Genomic DNA, 16,195 nt, shown 5'->3' on the forward strand with positions numbered 1-16,195 from the left:
GCCTCTATTGCAGAGGACTGGTTTGTTCCCAATCCATTGGAACATGTTGCACAGTTCATTGAGAATTGCATCATGTGTCAGAAGTTTACAGCTGGGCATACCCTAAGAACAATCAGAGGAGCAGTACCCCATCCAAATGGGCCATTTCAGCATTTACATATTAACTATGATGCAACATGTGATGGATATAGGTATCTATTGGTGGTGGTGTGTCCCTTTTCTCGATGGATCGAAGCCAGTCCTTGTATACATCCTGATGCCACCTGTGCAGCGAAGTTCTTAGTGCACAAAGTATTTCCGAGATGGCGTGTGTGCGAAGTATTAAGGTCCGATAATAGGCCACATTTTGTCAATGAGCTATTTGAACAAATATGGCTTTTATTGAACATAAAGCACAGGTTTTCTTCTGCTTATCAGCCACACACAAACGGAATATGTGAGAGGCTCAACGGCCTCCTAAAAGAAAGAATAGCAAAGATTAGATTAACTTCGAAAAAGGGATGGCTATATTGCCTATCCGTAGCCTTGTATGCTCTTTGAAAATAGCCAAGTTCAGACCATCACCTCATGCCCCGTGAATTAGTAACAAGACGCCATCTAGAATTAGAAGTGATCCTCAGAGTGTAGTGCAGACTCTAGGTGATGAGATGCACGATTATTTGACATGTATGACTACGAGTGTTTCTCTCATTTCAGATCAAGTCAAGCATCGCAGGGTTGGGTTGAGGAACACGGAAGTGGATGGCCCAGTAACCGATCCAAGTGAATTATTGCCACCAACAAGGTTGTATGTTGGAGATCAAGTACTTATCAAAAATCTCACGCATAGATGGCATGAGCCAAGATTTAATGGACCATTTCAAATCGAGGACGTTTCCCCTACAGCAGTTAGAGTGTCTGCAAGAAGAGGTTGGTTACATTTGGGTGTGGTAAAGATCTACAAAGGCAAGACCCTCCCTGGAGTACCCACTGACTGGGAAGCAAGACAAGAAGAAGAATTGCCGCGTGTGCATACTCGATCAATGACGAAGAAGAAGGACAATGAAGCAAGAGTGTGATTAAAAAAAAACATTTTTTTTGGACTGGAATTCATTGGACACGCCTTAAAATATTAGCAGAAAGTACATGGACTTGCAGAGAAATACAGAGCTTAAACATACTTTTTAGAGATTCTTTGAAAAAGTAAAATCACATCAGCACTATGCCCAAGTGCCAATTCCTTATGAAAAACTGAGAGATCAAAACCCAGATTAATTTTAAGAAAATAGAAAATATATTGCAAAAATAACATATGACACCAACCGATAGTGACACACATAAGTTTGAGGTTGCAGTTTTTGTGTTAATACTTCAGTCATACCCTACCCTCATTAGGACAGATGTTAATATTCTCACCTTTCTCCGAGATCCAAAGAACGGCCCAGTTAAGTGAAGGCTTTGATTGCAATAATTGAGTATATTTTGCAACTACGAATGTGATTTGAGTATTGTATTAAAAATTATTCAGGGAGAAGAAAATGTATTTGCAAGAAGACAAACAATTCACCAAGAAATGACGTGGCACACAAAAAAAATATCTAGACTGTAATGCATGATATGCATATGCATGTGCTTTTGTTTCTTCTTTTTGTACCTTACATTCCGAAGTCTTTATCATTCTTATGGTTCGATCGAAAACACGACACATGTGATTTTTCCCAGTATAAGTACAAATGATGATAATTTCTTTTACCTATTTCGGCATGTCAAAAGACATACGAGAGAAGCAGAAGAAGATAACCAGAGCATAAATACATATTTTGATAATTCAATGCACAATGTGAAGTCTTTGATGAGGATGAGGGGTGGGGGATTATGTCCGGGTGACATGCCGGTCACCTTATAAGTGGTGGCTATTGACGAGATGGGAAATGATCTTCATTACATGATCAGAGTACAGCTCTGAGAGATGCTAATTGTCAAACTCATAGGGGAGCACGACAGCTGCTGACACACGCTTGCCTCTGTGGGGATTCGGGGAGATCGTTGCAAGCTCTGTTTAGCCTTCTAAACACATTAGTCTGCTTTCTATGTCACTGTGCCTGTTTACAAGAGATCATGCTTAATAATTCATGCTATGGGGTATTTATGGCAGCTTATGGCTGACTGAGTCATAGACACCCATACACATTAATGTCCTGTACTGGAAGGAGAAAATATAGCTCTATCTCCCATGCAGTATTTTCCTCCATGGGCAATTTTTTTCCATGAGCAAAACACAAAACAGAAGCTATGTCCCTGTCCTCCTTTAAGAGCGCCCATTGCTGCCACATTAGTGTTATTAACATATGCATTAGCTCAAGCTGGTTTGCTCTTCCAGCTGCTGTGCTGAAATCCCAACGAGAGGCCCTCGCAGTGAATCAGATAGCACTAATGAGCCTGGTAATGAAGTTCCTGCAGTGGAATCCGTCACTCGAAGCAGAGCATTAAAAGAGCATCCTTTACCCTTGAAAAGGGATTGTTTCCGAATCTGGGCGCGGGTGCCTTTCTTTGTTTGTTTCACACAGATTTCTTTCTAAAAAAAAAGCGTGAGGACCCCACTGTGGAATAGACGAAGGATGGCACGGCGAAGAATGAGGCATTGTCAACAAGAGCTTTCCAGTTAATTAGGAAATATATTCCGGCTGGACATCAGCCAATTACACTCTGCCCTGTTGAGCTGCCAGGCAGACAGTTGCTCTGTATTCACGATCTTTCTTGCCCGAGCTTTCCTTCAGTTTCTCCTCTGCAAATCGTTTATTTTACTCGCTTTCCTGTGATGGCGCAGTCCCTGGTAATGGCGCAGTTGGAATCCCGCTCTTACAATTTAATTAAAGAAACTTTTATTAATCAGTGTCTTCTTTCGCTGTTTGTCGAAAAAGAACAGAAATGCTGGCAATTTCTCTGCAGCGAGAGTTTCATCTGCTCTATGGACTGTGTGTTTATGTGCACTAATATCCACCAAATTGCATGTAGATGTGTTGGAATTTTCGAGGCTTCAAATGGAGGTTGTACCTTTTTTTAATTGTGCGTGCCTGATGAGCCTCACCACGCCTCAAACTGCTGCACTCGATGGTCACTTTGCCCGCCACTTTAAATGGAGTGGGACTATGTATGTTATGTTAATATGCTTTCACACTAGCCAAATCCCTGGTGTAGTAATATCAGAGTGCATTGAATTGTCCATGAACTGACGGACTGTTCCCACATCAGAGAAATCCTGACTACGAAAGAAAATGAGCAAGGGAACATAAGAGGGTGGGAAACTGGGAAATAGATGCTACATATGTATCGAGGGTGGGGGTGCAGCGGGCAAATGCAGAGGGCAAATAATGTTTGGATACACGTCATTTCAGTTGGACGGACCATAGTTCTTCAAAAGAAAGGAGGCAGATATGTCCCAACGTGTTGTGATAATCGGGCTGTGTTACCAAGGCAGGTTTGGAGAATGTTAAGGTAATACCCAATGTCATGTTGGATGCATGAGGGGATTGGGGGTGCCAAGAATAGACTGTGTATAAAGGTAGGCGTTTTTGGTAACCGAAGGTAAGGGAATGGAGTTGTCGAACTACTATGGTAAAATTGAAAAAACAAAGCGCTTTGATGTCAAAAAGGTCATTATGAAGAGTTTGTTCGTGTCATGTCATGCTAGGTGTTATTTGTGTCATGTCATGCTAGGTGCTGTTTGTGTCATGTCTTGCTAGGTGTTGTTTGTGTCATGTCATGCTAGGTGTTATTTGTGTCATGTCATGCTAGGTGCTGTTTGTGTCATGTCTTGCTAGGTGTTGTTTGTGTCATGTCATGCTAGGTGTTATTTGTCTCATGTCATGCTAGGTCCTGTTTGTGTCAGGTCATGCTAGGTGTTGTTTGTGTCATGTCTTGCTAGGTGTTATTTGTGTCATGTCATGCTAGGTTCTGTTTGTGTCATGTCATGCTAGGTGTTGTTTGTGTCATGTCATGCTAGGTGCTATTTGTGTCGTGTCATGCTAGGTGCTGTTTGTGTCATGTCATGCTAGGTGTTGCTTGTGTCATGTTATGCTAGTTGTTATTTGTGTCGTGCCATGCTAGGTGTTATTTGTGTCGTGTCATGCTAGGTGTTGTTTGTGTCATGTCATGCTAGGTGCTGTTTGTGTCATGTCCTGCTAGGTGTTCTTTGTGTCATGTCATGTGAGGTGTTATTTGTGTCATGTCATCCGAGGTGTTATTTGTGTCGTGTCATGCTAGGTGCTGTTTGTGCATTGTCATGCTAGGTGTTGTTTGTCTCATGTCATGCTAGGTGTTATTTGTGTCATGTCATGCTAGGTGCTGTTTGTGTCATGTCCTGCTAGGTGTTATTTGTGCCATGTCATGCGAGGTGTTCTTTGCGTAGGTATGGTGTTCCTTAAGTGAGTACATGCAGGTAGGATTTTACACCATTCCTTTCTTTCAGCGTTTTGGAATTTTATTGACAAAAATTTGAAAATCGCATATATAGTTGAAGTAAATTTGGTCTTGGAGATATATGGAGTGTGGCCTTGAGTGCTGGAGGGGGGATGGGCACAGCAGAAGTAGGGGGGAATGGAAAGAAAAACAATAACACCCAACACGTCAGCATGCCCTTGATTTTACTTTGCATTTAGATATTTGTAGTCCTAGATTTTGCTATTATAAATACAGGTGTAAAAGTCCCAGAATAAAAGGAAAATAACAGGACTGAATACGCATATCTTGATGAAAGGGGGCGCTTTCACATGTACGTAAATGGAGGACTCCTAGTACATTTCTAAACTCTGATACTGTGTTTTGGGGTGATGTTCATGTTTTAGTTCTTAATTTTTCTTTCATCTGTGATCTTTCCTAGGGACAACATAACCTCCTTCATTGATGTTTTCTTGCTCAAATATCTGTCTTTAATAAGCATTGCATTTTCAGTTGATGTCTCCTTTACCCTTTCTCTTATTTGATGTAGTGGTTTGCAGTATTTTTTAGACCTCAACTTCGAGACTGAATGTCCGATTGCCTAGGAATTGCTCAAATTCTGTGTGCATGGGGGACCACCGCTTTCTCAATGGATACCTTGTTTCAAAGATCTTTCGCAGTATAGGTATCATTATCGGCGTTGTGCATGTCGCAATTCCCGGCTTCCAACATACAGACAGATTAGGGGCAGGACTTCTGGGCGAGGCATTTGGTGTAAAGGGTGAAAAATAAAAGTCGGCATTTTCGGCCGTCGCAATAATCACATAGATCCCTCCTCCTCTACATACCGACCAGGCAGGTTAGCCATATGGGCATCCCCGGATTGTGGTGGGCAAACATTGACAGCATGGTTGTTGATAGAGATGGATATAGACTGAATCTGTTAAGTGCAGTAGACCTAGAGGTCATCTGAAGTCGTGTGGGATGTGCAAGGATGCAAGATTTTAGTAGTGAGGCGCTAGTTGAATGATGAGGGGAGGGGAGTGAGGGTGTTCTCACTCCCTGGCTTTTGATGGTAGCTTTCACTGAGATTAAGATGCAGACCAGTGTCGGGCTGCAGGCATTCCATGATTCAAAGTGGCTTTGCACAGATGGTAGTTCCAAGAGTTTCAAAAGTTGATTGTCGTAAATTAGTCCCCATTTCTGGTGCACAGTTTTAAATCAGTTGCTATGTTGCTATTATTTTTCATTTCATTTTAAGTGGTTGGTTGAAAAGCCAAGTCTTGAGTGGTTTCCTGAAAGTCAGGTGGCTCACTTCCAGCCGGACAGGTTTGGGTAGGATGATCCATGATTCATGGCCAGAACTGAAACAAGAAGATCCTCCTTGCCATTTCTTGTTGAAGGTATGTATGTATGTATGTATTTTATCTTATATAGCGCCGGTAGCCAGCAGGCATCAGGGTGCTTGGACAAGACAAACACTAAATACCTAAATCAGCCTCAAGAATCTGCGTTAGGAACTACACTAAATGACTAAGAACTCCTTTCTTATCTGAATAGGTGAGTCTTAAGCTGTTTTCTGAACACAGAATGGCTACTTTCCATTCTCAAAGAGTCTGGCAAGTTGTTCCACAGCTGAGCTGCCAACACCACAAAGGATCATCCCAACCCAGACTTGAGGTTGTACTTGGGAATAGTCAAAAGGATCTTACCTTCGGACCGAAGCCGTCTATGTGGTGCATGTAGAACCAAGCTATTCTTTAAGTAGCTGGGGGCTTTGCCATAAAGGTGGGGGACTAGTACTAGTACAGCATTGTTGGACCAAGGTGTTCCAGAAGAAGTGTAATGCTGAAACTTACTACTGAAGGAGGAAGGGATCCCTCCATGGTATGAACGATGGAGGATGCACAAGGTTTTGAAATTAACTCTTTATTTCATGTGTAGCCAGTGGCGAATACGTAATGCTGGCATGATCTGTTCAAATCGCTTCATTCTGAGAAGTAGTCTTGTATCTGCATTTTTCCTTATTAGGTAATCTGGGAGTCTGAGATAGAGGTGTTTTCATAGTATGGATATCATTTGAGAAAAGATGGCCATGGCCCTCTGGGAGAATGTTAAGTAGGGTAAGATGCGCTGTGGCATGCGTAGCTGGAAGAAACAGATTCTGACGAAGGCTTTGACCTGTGGATCAAGAGTGAGGGTGTTGTCAATTGTCGTTAAAAGATTCCTTACTGTGGTTGACTGGTTTTGGCAAGTGCCCATCTCGTCAGGCCAAAGGATTGTGGTGGAGTTAGAACCTGTAGGATTACAGAGCATCAGTTCTGTTTTGCTGGCATTGAGTCTTAGTCTGTTGGACTGACTATAGGACTGAAACATACCATAGCTTCTACAGATTCAGTCACATTGTCCTTGACCAGGGAAGCTAACAACTCAAGTAGTTCATGTCTGGCTGTTACTCAAATTATCTTGACATTTCCACGGGTTTTCATCAAGTGTTATATTGTAGTAAAATGTAATATCATTCACTGAACACATTGTGCACTATTATACCAACATTAGCAAAGTAGTGAAAGCAGTTTGACTTTTTAAAAGGGGCATATGTGTATGCATGGTGCCCTACTCCCTTATTCCTACCCGCTCGACTTAATACAGCTTCCTTTATTTGGGAGAACTCACACTCTGCCGCACCTTCCTTCTTGCGCCTCTGTTGTATAGGAGTGCTTTAAAATGAGAGGTAAATGAAAATGCAATACTTTAGCTATTCATTAAAAAATACTAGTTTAAAAAAAACGTATACCATTTTGGCATTGTGTGTCTCTGAAATAGGCTCGTCTCTTAGCTTGACATTTTGCAGGTACATTTTGAGTGTTCCTATAGGTACTTTGAAGACAGACTCAGATTTTGCTAGGGCATTTCTAGGTTTCCTTTCGATGGACCTTTTCCTCATGGCACATGAAGGCTCCTGCTATTGTGTTTCACACGTTGCATACATCTAGACTAGTCCCACAGTGTCTCCAGTGTCGGCTCGCTTCGTAGGCATGGTGCCAGCGTTCAGTGATATGCCTATGTCTATGGTCTCTGAATTCACAAGTGCTGATTCTTTACCATAGGCCAGCTATGAAGTCATTGATACATGCATATTGGCTTTGAAGGTGGGGGCAACGGTTCTTCTCTCCTGCGTTGCTATCTAGATATTTCCTTATTCCATTCTGTTGCAGTCTTTAGGTGGGCGTGGGCACATGGAACTCGCAGAGACATGGAGTATGGTGTGGTTACTTGCCCCAATCTCATCGTGTGACATACAACATATAGAGTGAGAACTGGAGTCCTCACTCTCGATTGGCTGGAACGAAATGCACACAGCTGCCAAGTGCCTCCAAGTGCCTCCACTTGGATTGTGTCCAAAAGAGCTTTGAAAGACGACACTTGTGCATATGTTCAAATGTCCCCAATTAGGGCCTACCAGCTCCAGCCTTCAAAGTGCAACACCAGGACTGTCAGAAAGCATCACACATAGCATGCCGCTGCCTGGGGCTATGAGTGCGTGCATCACTAGCCTGTTAGTGAACACATATTATGAATATATATTGCACATTATGCAAGAGATCTTGTGTGGCCACGTGTCAGCACTTGCACATTCCTTTCGATTTTACTTTTGCAGCCTGATAATCCATTTTAAAATATGAAATGCAGGAATGCACGTACCAACATGCAAAGAAAAAACAGACCTACATTCCCAGGGACAGCTTGAAAACTCTGTTAAGGTGAAGAAAAACCATCTATGTGTAGAAGGACCCTTTATACTTATAGCTGCAAACTAGCCCAATGTGAAGAGAATCACCTTTATTCAGTTTAAACTTTTTTTTCTTTTTTTTACCGACAGCACTGAGCATTCTGGGACTTGTGGGCCCACCCACAAGTTCTGAAGTCATTTCAGCAACAGCCTCCACTGCTGTTGATTATTAAGAACTTGAGCTCTCAGCATCATAGCTACATTATTCGATCCAACCCACAATGGTTCGAGTTTTCTATGAACCTCTGGTAGCAAACGCGTGCCTCTGATACAGTCTCTTGATTCTGTGATATTTGCAGGCCAGCTTTTAAGCAGCTGTCAGCGGATGCTACCTGAACTGTTTCAGTGCGTGTTTTCTCCAGAATACTGTAATTTAGCCAAGAGAGCCTGGCAAGCGAGGGGTGGTTACCATCTCACACATGACCCCCAACACATGTGATGGTTGGGCATGTTTCCTAGTGATCCCAATTATAGAAACATATATTTGATTTATTTCCAGCTAAGGCGAGCTTCCTTCTATAAAAAGGAGCACAGCAGGACTATGCTAGACAGAGTATTGGTTCTGTTATTAGTGCAATGCTTACTCACGTGGGCTGTAGAAAAAACGGGCAGCACAGGCATACTACATGCTAAAACCTTTTATAGTGCTCCGTTGCGTCCCAGCTAGGCCTGTGCGTTATAAATCCCACACATACACAGGGGTCAAAATACATATTTTATTAATATCCAGTTCAAGAGTGTGGCATGGTGACACACGCGAGTCTGCACCCATCAGCCACTTCTTACCAATATGGCTTTACAAGAATGTTGTTAGCGTTTCTGTGGTGTGTGTGAGTAGTTAATAGCGCACACTTCAATCGCAGTTGCTTCTAGGCAACAAAGAAGGTCTTAGGCCTTAAACTCTACATAGCAAAGCATAGCAACGTGTGATAGGACCCTTATACAGAAAGACCATGAGGGAAAGTCATCAGAGAGCAGATCTGGCAAAAATGTAAAGGCACAGAGTGCATCCACTAATGCGTTATATAGGGGAAACATAGGGCAGAGTTGTGAGTGCCCCGTTGCTGAGAACAATCATGTACTCACAAAAGGGGGACCTGGCTTTTCCTTGTTCTCTCCAGTTATCAATATATCATAAACACAAAATGGAACAGGGCGAGGTCGGATACACATAGACCTGTTGGACTTTTCTTTATATCACATATTATATACAATTCCTGTGTCAGAAGTTCAGTGATTTAGATCGATTCACTCATAACATAAAACAAAACATTCTCACACAGGGGTAATAGTGCAGTTCATTATATGTGCAAACAATTCCAATTTAAAAAGGGGTGCATTTCTACAACTCTATATATAGCCCCTAACACTCAGCTAGGGAGGTTTTGTTTGAGATTTTTAAATGGCGTCTCTTATTTTGAGACACCTTGCCAGGTTTTGAGAAAGACGCTTTGGGGAAGCAAGAAGCGAAATATTACTGAAGAACATTAACATGAGTGCGAGTTCAGACGGCTCCCAAGTGTCAGCCACGGGTCTGACGGAGAGTGAATCTTCTGGCCAAAAAGAACTTCTTTGCCAGGAAAGAAATCTTGGCGCAGAACCAGACAATGCAATTGTTCCGGGTGGTGGAGAGCCTAATTAATTGAGACTGCGCCACTTGCCAGCCGTGAACATTAATTGGCTGGCGTGCATTTTAGAAGTGATACGGTATCTCTTTGGAATTAAAAGGGAAATAGCATGTTGATTAATCTAATTAGCCAAACCATCTTATAATGGCATTTTGTTCTGCAGCTGTTTATATCAAGAGTCAGGTTCTGCAATTCAACAGAGTCAACAGCAAAGCGCTGATACTGAAGGGCCTACATGCAAATACGCATTTAGAAATAGGAAATGTTCTAAACCTGTATTGTTAAAAGTATTGTGAAACAGTAAAAGAAAGTTGGTGTGGGTTTTTCTATGCTCAACAATAATTTAACTACCCTGATACTTAAGTTTATCTTTGTCTGTCAACTCCCAACTTACTTTTTTGCGGCCTGCTAAACTTGAATATGCAAATGATGGGGATGGTACTACTTTTCGATCTCAGGTACTGCAGCTTTGACCGTACAGCTCCTTTTTAATTGATTTAATGCCATGCTTTAAGTTTCAGCTCTTTCATTGGTGGCACACGAACATACCATGTTCCAGGTAAATAATCTTTAGTTTAAGCTTTTATTCAGAGGTTATGCATCTATATCTTTCCTTTTTGTGATCCATAACTCACCATTGAATTAATTGAGTTCTGTTCTTGGTTAGAATTAAGCTGCTAATTCACAAAGATTTGCACTGGAACACATTTGGGTATGCTTGAGAGCATCTTTGATGTGCACCTGCTTGCTACCTTATATCCGATTCACAATGCCTAAAACTGGAGATGCTCATGTGCAAGTGGGCGTCACATGTATGTGCTCGAAGATTCCCCAGGGATGCTCCCGTGTTTGGTTGGTTTGGTGAATCAGGTGTAAAGTAACAGATGTAAATCTGATCTGCTCACAGGCATCCCTTCATTTGCTCCAGTGCAAATCTTGGTGATTCAAACCATAATCTCTCCAACATGGTCAGATGTTGCACTGAGCTTGGTAGGCTAATGATTTTGAGGGGAGGGGCTAACACTGAGGTTTCCATCGCCTCATAGCGCCCTACTGTTATATTTGCAGTGAAGGAAGGCGAAGAAGATGTGCAATGGACAGAGGCGCCCGAAGGACCCAGGTGCACCTCATGATAGAGGAAAGAGAATAGAGCCTCCAGGGCCACAGAGAAGGTATGCATTTACTTGGGTTGGACACTGCAACCTGTATTGCTCCTTCTGTGACATTGAAGGGTTGAAACTAGTGGCCAATGTCTGCTGTTCCAAGTCTCCTGAAAGAAGGGTATGGCTGAGTGAAGCCCGCTGGGCCAATCCCTTCACGTAAGAAGGGGCTTGCCCAGAAATACATGTCACTGCACAGGCACTGCATGCAAGTGAGAGAAGGAGAAATGCTGCCAACATGCCAAAGGTCACCAGAAATAGCCCTGAACTGTAAAACTAGAGACTGAATCATTTGGGGTGTACATGCGATGACCCTAATGGTCTTAATTGCTAACGGAAGGGCTGGCCCCTATTGCATTGAACCTGGGGTATTTACAAAGCATTACACAGGACGGTTCCTAGCATGCTTTCCTAAAATCTATGAACATTAATCCACATTTTCAAAAACCACTGAATGCCTCATTATATAGGAAATCCTCAAGGCATTCAAATCTTAATGCATCTTATGAATGAGCGCATGTTCATCAAATTGTGACGCACCATCAAACCAATGTAAATGGTGGGTTTATTAATGCACATAACAATGTGACGTTGTGCTCCGACATATTTTGAAATGTGTTAAAAGGCATGACTCAAAATAAACTCAATTAACATCAAAATGAAAGCAACATGAAAAGAAAAAAATACAATCACAGTCAAAACATAAACGTAAAAACAGACATTGGGCAAAGTTTGCATTAAAAAAAACACTAACCAGGAACAATGGTGCAAAGTCACACTATATCTGAATCACATTTTCCATTCAGTGTGATTTATGAGCTTGCTTGTTTTGCAATTGGTCATATTCCTAAGTTGCCATTATTTATTACCAATCAGAAAGGAGTTGATTTTACCTGTACATTTGCAGTCTGTGTATAACCCACATGGGAAGTGACCAGTAAGGGGGCGTAAGGCTCTTAATAGCTTGGGAGGCTTGTCCTTTTTCTTTTGGATACCCGGCCAATCAAGGGCCAGGTTTTTAACTGTCTTGAACATAATTGGTTCGCACAGGGTGGGGATGGCGTTCCTGCATTGACCAACTGTGTAATTTTGGGAAGATGAGTATACGAGGCTGAGCCATTGTCCCGATGTGCATTATACCCCTTCAGGGCTTAGCACGCACCTTCCCGCTCTCACAGCTTTCCCCTCTCTCCATGATCTCTGCGATCCCTTTCTGCTCTCCCTTGATCCCCCCAGAGTCCAAGTTAGCTACAGTGAGGTTCCTCCAGCCACCAGCAGACAGACATCTAAAATAGGAGGGCCGGTGAAAGAATAGGATCGACATATGGGTCACCTTCTAGTTTCATGTTCCTTTCCCAGCCTCATGCTCATTTCCCACCACTCCAAAAACCCATGCAGGCTTTCTTACAGGCATGATAGCGCATAGATACTGTATATTTTGAAATCGTTGAGCAGGTACAATTGTAAGAATTCCAAAAACAGGACAATTGTTATGTGGGAGCTCTTGAAAAATTGTTTGAGAAGGGCGCTTGTGGCAGTGAGTTGCACTGTGATGGACAGTGTGTTCGTTCTGCTGAAAGCTCTGTTGCAGTGTCAGCCATTTTATGAATGTGAATGGAACTGTTGATACTTTGGAGACAATTGTCAAATGTTGCTTTTGATGTTTGATGAATAACGTTTCCATGCTGCTCTATCAAACTTGTTATATTTGCATGCGGTTTGTTTAAACTTCCAATTAAAAGCATATTTTTTCTGTGCAAACAAAAGATGTCAAGTGAACAGTAAGTGACTGCTTTCTCTGCAGTGCGTTTGTGCACGTGTCGTTGTTGCGGCACCACAGGGCATTCTGACACTTGTATTTCTCCATTGCTCAATCATGCACAGGTAATTCAGAGTGCTCTGCTGCAAAGCGTTCACCATCACCCTCGTTGGAGCAACACGCAGAGTAGAGGGACCGTTAATGGTCATGATTCTGCATGTTAATTAGTTTCTTTGAAATGTGTTGGATTTATTTTTAATACAGCATCAAACGTAGAAGTGGTTGTAAGCAAATGCTCACCTAATGCAGTAAGCATTCAGGACCCTCTACAAGGAGCCATAACTACCCCTCCCAAACTGTATACCTCTACACACCCACCTTTACTACCAACCATACCTGTATAGTCTGCTATTGTAAGTAAGTTGTATGTATCTCTTGTATTTTTACTCCTGCACCGCCGTCTATAAATATGATCTATCTGTATATACCTTTTGTGTATTTAATACCTGTATGTAAATATTAATGTTCGGTAACTAAGCTTCGCATATTCTTGTAACTGCTGCGCCCTGTTACCCTAGGGTATGTTGCGCATTATAAATAATAAAACAACAGCTGTATTTTTATCTTGAACGCCTGCCTGGCGTGCTCCAGTGTTTAACAAAAACACGACAAACAACTCTCTGGGCTTGCATTGCCTTAAACATCAATGTTTGAGGTGTTTTCCCACATATTTCAGTCTTACGTATTAATCAATATATCATTTTGTACAAATGTGTTGTCTCATTCAGGTGTCGAAGTAAATAAATGTTCACGCCCAAATGAACAGCATAAAAATGTGGGCACCATACAGAATAAACCTCCAAATGTGTTTGTGTGCAGTTTTGCACATTATGAGGCACCTGACAGCTTTATTATTGAGCAGCAATTTTGAGGGGGGTCCACCTTGTAATGATTCTATATATCAATTCTCATAACCCTTGTGTGTATAATAAACCTTTGATGTTATCAATTTCAATATTCTTCCCTGCAGTTTTAGCACTGAGCTGAATCGAAACACATGAATACTGCTCTCACTCTCGTGTTTAGCATTTATGTATATTTATTCTCTGGTAGAGCCAATATATGAGCAGTACAAATAGTATAGTCAAGCAATATACAGTGCCTAATATTAACAATAACGTAGATGAGTAAATACCCAGCATGCTACTCTTATAAAATGTTGTGCATGTAGCCACTGTGGCCCAGTAAAACTTAAATTCATACTCACAATTGTGATGGTATGGATTGGCGAGCCAGGGGACATGTGAGTTTACACAGACCTACCTCTTGTGTGTAAAGGCTAAAATAACTCTGCCTAAAAGTCCATGGCTACTCAGAACAACCTAAAAGAAAGTTGTAGCTATGGATCAAAAATATATGTTGAAAGAAATGGCAAAAATCGATTATTGCATGGCCACAAAATTGAAAAGCCCAAACAAATTGAATTTGGAAAAAATCGACAAAGTGCAAATTTGTAGCACATGCACAATTTACTGTCTCAGGGTGAAGGCATCTGAAAGCTGTTTGGTGGTTGTTTCCATGGCAGTTCATCTTTGAATCTAAGTTTTGCCACCAAGCTATTGAAGAATGCATTAAAAATCGGAATTTGGCAACACTGGCAAAGTGCCAGTTTTAAGCCCAAATACTAGAGTTCCTGTCTTGGCATACTCATTAAATCTGCTTCACTTTCTGATCCAAGCAGTCCTGCAGGCTCATCTCCGTAGTTGTTCACTATGTTGTAACCTGCAGTGAAATTGCTGCTTTTTAAGGGATAAGTTATACCCCTGTTTCCCCGTTAGCCACTCACACTCTAACAGATAATGGTCTCATTCATGAATCAGTAGGAACAGTAGAAAAGAATATTTTGTCTGTTTACCTTTGAAATTAAGCCAACGTTTTCCTTATCGGTCACTTACGTAATGTGACAAATCCCAGGGTTTCGTCACTACTTCCATGGGGGAAGACCCTTTCAATGAGGCCAGGGAGGTAAGGCCGCTACCTGATAGTCCCCCTTTGGGTGGTACTCAGTGGGTGGATCTCATACGAGGGGAAACACCCTGTGGGACCACTGACAAACATATTGGGAGAACATTGTATCCCCTGCCAATTACTTGACCCTACAGCCCCTTCCTATAACCGTAAAAACAACCTCTTCCCTAAGAGGGTCATGAGTTGTAGTCACCCTACCATTTCCGTAGAATGTACTGGGACTATGAATATCACAACTAACCCATGGGAGATCAATGGTAGAAATACTGAGATGGGGAAGAGATGAAAGATATACCATTGACAAAACACTGAGATGAAAAAGATGCACAGAGCAATGCAGAGTGCCGCGTGGTACCAACATGAGCGGTCTAGACAACTTGGAATACTTATTCCAAGTTGTCTAGACCGCTCATGTTGGTACCACAAAGGGACAAAGGGAAGGAGCAGAGGCACGAAGAGTACTCATAAGAACCACAATGAGCAGTCTTGCTGTTTGCTGTTCATTGGTCAATTTAGAGTAGAAAAGGAGGAAAGACTCAGGAAGCAGTTGTCTAGTCCTCCCTGGAGGAGCTGCAGGAGCCATCACGGTGCAGGAAGGTAGAAGGAACCAATCTAGGATGCCAAGAGGGGAGCTGGAAGTACCAGGGCCATTCCAGAAGGAAGGACCAGAAGGCAAGCTGGCAGAGAAAAGTTCCCAGTGTTCCTGAAGCCTAGGAAGCACGTGAATGGAAGACTGCGCTACCCAGAGGAAGATTGAGACTGAGGTAGGGGGAGAACTCAGACTGGCTAGAGGGAAACTAAGAAGGTGTAATCAGTATCTTCAGATTTACAGTACCTGGCAGGGAAGTGTACCAGGTCTGTCCCACAACAAGATAAGCATAAAGGTCTGGGACCCACCAAACAAAAGCAACAAGAGACAACTTCCTTGTGGCGGTACATGGGAGGAAGGGACTCCAAATAACCAAACATAAAGAAGAGGGGTCTGGGACCCACTCCGATAAGAAGAAGGGAAACTACAGAGAAATTTACTGAGGGCATACTTGGCAGGGAAGTGAACCAAGTTGGTCCAGGGAGAAAGAGAGAGAAGCAGAGGTTTGGGACCTATGAGAGAATTTAAAAGAGAAGGAGCAGGGCAAGGCAGTCATTGCCTATGTTTGTTGTGTTACATGAAATTGGGGATTGTCAAGAGAAAGAACCAGGGTAAGAAAATAATGTTACAGAGAAATATCTGAAAACTGTATGGAACTTTGTTTTACATTTAAGAACTTTGGGTTTGTGACATTTGTTACTTGGAGCTCTCTTAAAAAAGAGGAACAGGACCCCAGGAAGGGGGACATTCTTCCAGAATAACTCTTCCCCTATTTTTGGATCTACAACCTATTCTTCGGAGATTAGACCTTTGTTCTTTATA

The sequence above is a fragment of the Ambystoma mexicanum genome, chromosome 9 (assembly GCF_040938575.1).
Source record: "Ambystoma mexicanum isolate Mex_15411 chromosome 9, UKY_AmexF1_1, whole genome shotgun sequence".
Taxonomy (NCBI): Eukaryota; Metazoa; Chordata; class Amphibia; order Caudata; family Ambystomatidae; genus Ambystoma; species Ambystoma mexicanum.